This window comes from Lactuca virosa, chromosome 5, assembly GCF_052849685.1.
Source record: "Lactuca virosa cultivar CGN04683 chromosome 5, Lactuca_virosa_CGN04683_v6, whole genome shotgun sequence".
Lineage (NCBI taxonomy): Eukaryota > Viridiplantae > Streptophyta > Magnoliopsida > Asterales > Asteraceae > Lactuca > Lactuca virosa.
Genome location: NC_136430.1, coordinates 89274288 through 89280569, shown reverse-complemented (window position 1 = coordinate 89280569; position 6282 = coordinate 89274288).

Here is a 6282-nt window from a genome sequence, read left to right as displayed (position 1 = left end):
AAGAATTAATTTGGAATTAATTAAGTGATCAAAAGGAGACTAATTAAATATATGGGTTGATTGTGTAAATCATTCATTCTTATATATGTGGGCTTGTGATCCAAGATTCCTTATGTTGGACTAAGTCCATGGGGGTGACCCATGGATACTCCATGGAGGTTAAAATCCATGGAGCATAAGGAATGGGTAAAGTTATGAGTTACATGGTGTAACCCTAATAGCCACCATATAAAAGAATCCCATGGCTCAAGAAATCGTGCACTAATGTGTGAATATGAGGGCTAGACGATTTCAAGGAGTGTTCCATTTCTCTTAAGTCATTCCATGTGCATTTGGTGTTGTGTGAACCATTTGAGGTGTCACACTTGGGGCACTAGGCACTCAAGCTTCATGGAGACAAGCTACATCAAACAAAGGTATGTATTCTATCCATTTGATTACCCAAGTATCAAGTATTGTATGCTAGATAGGGTAATACCTTGGAAAGTTCATAATTGCATGTATAATAGAGAAAACATAGATCCAAGGTATTTAGGGTTGCATGTACACTTAGGAGTGTTAGAATGCGCAAAACCCATCAGTGGTGTCAGAGCCAAGGCTTGTTTTCTTGTTATACTTGCAAAATTAGCTGAAAAATCGAATTGTATTAGTTTTAAAGTTATGCTAATTACTTGAAAAAAAATTTGATGTGAATTATCTTTGTTCATATGAGTTTATTAGATTAATAGAAAAGTTAATTGATTATGTGTTTTCAATCCATTTTAATCTAAGAGTTGATTCTAAAATGTGTTTTTGTAACTTGTCCTCAAGTTATATGAAAAGTCACATTTAAGTTTCATAAAACTCATAAAAAGTTGGCAATGGTTACAAAAATGAAGAGTCTTGTCCTCATTAAATGGTTTTATGACTCCCTAACTTGTCCTCAAGTTATGGAGGTTCAAGAGTCACTTCATTAAATGATAAAATGTGTAACCTTAATTAGTTCCATAAGTTACAAAAATAAAGAAAAGTTACATTCTTTTATTAGTTTAAAGTCTTCCATAACTTGTCCTCAAGTTATGGAACTTGAAGGGTTTTCTTTTTTAATTAAAACTACTTTAAGCACATAAGTTATGGAATTAATTAGTTTTGAATATTTTCAAAACTTGCCCTAAAGTTTTGGAATTTGTAAAGTTTTCCCCGTGAATACTTTAATTCCAAGTTAGCCCTTAGAATTTTAAAAGTTAAAATTCAACCCTTATACTTTATAGTATTATAAGTTAATAATAAATATATGTATAAGAGCAAGTCAGTCTTACCGTTAGTAGGCCTCATTCACGAAGCCGGTCTATAAGGGGGGTATAAGGTTACTGCCTATAAAATGGCAGTTTAATGGATGTCCACTCTCACCCACCGCTTCCTTGACTGGTGGAGGGTCGTTAGCCGAACGGGTAGGACAAGGACTATAATTCTCCCTTCATTAAAAGTATTAATGATAAATACTAAGTAACTAAACACTTATAAATTCCCAATCTTAGTTACTTAGGAAAATGTGAATAAGGTGCTAATCCATGAAATTACACTTTGCACTTTGTTTAAACCGTTAGTGGAGCGTGTGTGGTTAACCGGGACACTAACCTGGATTTAACAAAGTAGGCAGAGGGTAACTTAATATTTATCATAGTATCGGTGGAGCTCGTGTGGTTAACCGGCACATCGATTGAGGGGTAAATATTAAGGGTACCAAGTATATTTGCATGGTTACTTCACACCTTGTTTTGTGATCCTCGGCATCCCAGTCACAAAACCTGAAGGGCACACTCGAGATTGAAACATGCCATTGAAAAGTTCAATGAATCTCAAAAGATCTAGGAGTTTCAAATCCAATTAAAAACCTAATTACATTATTTCGTTTTTCATGGTGGAAATTGGTAAATCGTCATTTACCTACCTTCAACTATTTTATAACTCGGATTACGGCATCCCTCTTCCAGTTATAAATAGGTTGTTGGATCCTAGCCTTAATATTTCATATTGGGTGTTATATTAAGGACTTTAGATCAACTATCTTGAATATCTCCCAAAAGATGTCTAGTTCAGACATCTATGATCTTCCCAAATCTCTTGGAACTTTACTTCCTCCACCTCCTCCAATTATTCTCCCTAACCCACAAGTTCAAGGTCACTCAAGCCCTAATGGCAAGCAAGGTCTATGTGTGATCACATCTTAGAGATGAAGTCCCATATTGACAAGCCGGTAGAGTTGGGTGTCAAAGTCTTGAGAAAGTTAGATGTTCAATCACTTCCTAAGTCACATAGTGAGTTCCTTTGGGACTACTATGAAACAGACTATGACATGAACCTTAATGATCATATCTATTTGCTTGGTGCTGCTGAATCACCAATGATTTGGAACGATAGTAAAGCAAATTTGATTAGAAGATCAACTTCCCAAAAAAACTTTATGGACAGTGACAATGGTGACACTGGAAATCCAGAAAAAGCATTCTCTTCCCAATGGAAAGGGATTGGCCATAGTCAACCCGGTTGACCAAATGGTAAGGAGAAAGGCTAAGTCTGAGATAGTCCCATTACCAAAGGGTCCATATGTTTATTTTGCCAAAGGAAGGGGCGTTGATTGCAAAGCTGCCAAGTTTACCTAAGGATGTTAAAGTCAATAAGTCTGACTCTACTTCAGGTAGAGCCCATTATCTAACTCTCTTAAGTTTCTATTCTAAGATCCTCATTACATGATGTGACTGGGTCACATGTTGATGGTTTAAGAATCAAAGAATAGAGAGAAAGCTTAAAGGAAGTATATGCTGATTCTGATCGCGTAGGTGGATTTCGATGCATCAGAATTTTGAAGTTGTTGCTTAGGAGTTATGATATATTGCTTAGGAATAGATAACAACAAGTTTTTCCGTATGCATTTGCACTATAAGGATAAGTTTTTTCCGCAAAGTTTTGAAATAAAATAAAAGTTTTTAATTTTATATTTATTTTAAATATCCTTACAAGTGGCATTTGTGAAAAATGGTTGTTTATATGATTCCATTGATAGCAATATTTGAAAAAAATGGACTTGATTCTTTCGTTTGTGGTAGTGTCATAATTTACCAAATAAGGAAAGATTCTCATTCCCAAGGCTTTAGTTGGATAGAAACTTGGAATCATGCAAGTTGAATAGTATGATGAATGAGAACTTTCAAGCATTGGAAAATTAAGACTTGTTCACATGGATGTGTGAGTCAAATTAAGGACTAAAGGGATCGAGTACACATTCTTGTGCACTGATCAAGTCCACCACAAAGCTCGTTAAGACTATTCGTCATGATTTACTAAATTTTAGTAAATATGGTTATACTTACAAGTTTAAGTATAATTCTGAAACATTGGAAAAGTCTCAATGTATGGCAGAACGAATGGGAAGAATCAAATTAGGTAGACAGATAAAAGTTTCTCAAATCTAAAAAGATGGGAGAGTACTTTAGTATCATGTTCTGTGATCATCTTAATGATTAAAGAACCACACCACAATTGGTCTTCTAAGGACATCTTAGTGCATTCTTATGACTAAGAAGAGGAGTCATGAATTGTTGAAATGGTTAAATCAAGAAGATGAGTCATATTTCGTTTCAAAACAAGTCTTAGAGTCATACTCCAAGACTATAAGTTGAGTGACATATCTTAAAGAAAGGTTTATAACACTTGTCAAATGTAAGAGTAAAAGTGTCCTACTCTTGTACATTTGAAGGTGGTAAGTTGTGATGTTTTGGATTAAACAAAGACCAACTAAGGCCAATTGTGTGAAGTGTTTGTCTTGATAAAGAATCCGCACTATCTCTTGAATATTTGGCAAGATAGTCTTATATGTCAAGAGAACAGTGGGAGTCTTAAAGATCCTAAAAAGAATTTCAAGAACTAATCAAGAATAAAACCTGAGGTTCTTCACTAGCACATGACTTGAGGTTTATAACCTATCATGTTGACATATTCTGTGCCCATTCCAGTTAAAGTTGGCTTTGCATAGGAGTTCTGAAAGTTCTCAATTGGTTGCATAACAACTTGGAAGCAATGGCAGGCCCTGTACTGCCAGGTGGCAAGAAGTTAAGATTGCATAAGTTCAGTCCATATGAGTTTGGATTTGTCATTATCCTTGTCTTTTGACTATGGTTTTGACGATTCACGTGGATAAGAACACATACACCATAAAATCTAAGGGTCATAAGGTTTCTCTCCGATTCATGAAAATGATGGTGAGGAAACACTTCCACCAAGTAGATTTGAAGCAGATGGCAAAAGGTCTAAACAATTGAGACTATGATTACGACATCCCTTTTCATAGTTCTGAAATTGTTTAGACACACATGCATGCTATCTAAGGAAAGGTGTATGATTTTGATAAAGTTTTATCAAAGCATCTCGTATCAGAAATCTGAACTTTGATTTCTAGAAGTCCAGCTGATTTCTGAGTACATGTCAAAGCTAGTGGGAGCATAAGTGTTATGCTAATAATCATCATGTTAGTGGGAGCATGATAATTATTGTTAGTGTTGCAAGTTAGCAATGTTAATTATAGAAAACAAAAGTTTCAATTCGTGAGGCTGCAGGGATTGAAAAAGTTGTTTTGCTATAATTAAGGGAGAGGATATACTTCATTTCAGTTCTAAAGGCTTAGATTGAGACCTTAATCATCTTTAGTCAAGAATATATATATGAATTTCATGTTGGATTGGTTCAACTTAAGGAAATTCTATATATTGCGTTCTGAAAATTCGATTATGATTACGGTATCCCTCTTCATAGTCAAATTTTGAAAACATGGCAAATAAAAATATTGTAGCAAAAGACTGGTCTAGAATCATGTCTTTATGTGAGACATCATGAATCGTGTACCATTTGCTTTGGGCACAGGATCGATTGCATGTGCTATAATATTTGTCATTTCTAAATTTTTCCAAATGCCCAGAGGCATTAAGAAGGGAAAAGGTCTAGAATTGGATATGACTAAAATGATTAAGCAATTGTCGAGGACAATCTGAGGTTTACCAAAGATTGGTTGCTCAGGGACAGTTGGAAGTATAGTGCTAATTTTGGAAGGACCATATTGACATATTCTGAAAAGAGGCATCTCTTATTCAGAAGTGATAGTCAAAATGAGAATATGGAGTTGTCTCCATAGGTGGAAGTTATCTATGTAAGATTAGAAAACTTAATGCAAGAAGCATGTCCAAAGCAATGTACTTTGAATATGAGACTTAGTTTCCATGGAGTTGATCTCCATTGGAATACCTTATAATGACTGTTGACAAGTCTTTGTGACTTTGTACATATTCATTACAGGAGGGTCAGTACATATAAGTTTAAAATCTAAACAGATTTTGATAAATGATAGGAATTTGAAATTCTCACATTTTTCGATAAGGATTTGGGAGTGTGAAATTAGAATCATTGAAATTATGTTCAGTTGGTTTATTTCACAAAGTAAGGATCATAGAAAAACATAGAGTTCATACTTGGTGTATGGCAAAGCTATTGTTTAAGAAACAATGAATAATGAGTAATCAGTATGGTGATAAATAAAAGTGTTTATTTATATTCATAGGGTTTGATACCATATTTGATTCATTTATTCTTGTGTTTCACTTTGCATGTTTTGACTTCCAGAATAACTAAGTCGCTCTTTCTGAATGATTAAGTTATTCAAACCATCCACAGTCGGTCATATGTTGGAAGTAGATATGAATCAAGACTTTCATGGGTTGGTTTGTAAAGGTCCAAGTTTGTGGACAAAGTGGTGCTACAACACTCATGAGTGCTCATAAGTTCTGAGTATTGGATTCAACCCGCGCTCATTTGAATCACTTCATGGATTTTATCACGAGTGATCATGAGACGATAATATCTTATATTCTTCAAACCTAGAGATATCAGTTGTTACTATGAGTTGGTTGTACATTGATTGCACGAAAACGCATTCGGTAAGTCGATGTTATAAAACGTGCCTTTGTGTATGATTCACCAAGTAGTAGAACAAGCCATATGAGTCGAAGTTTATCCATTCCTTTTACCTTCGGGATAAAAGCGATATCTGTGGGCCCCTCGATGATTTAAAGATGATACATGTGAGTGCTTGGCCAAGCCAGGACTGATTTGATTTATTCAATCAGTCAGGCATCATGAATCGGAAATCGGGAAACAACAAATGGACAGAGAGAATGATTGATAATCCATGTCTCAGTCCATATGATATCTAGAATGGAGGAATATATGATCCCTTATCTAATGGACAAGTCATTG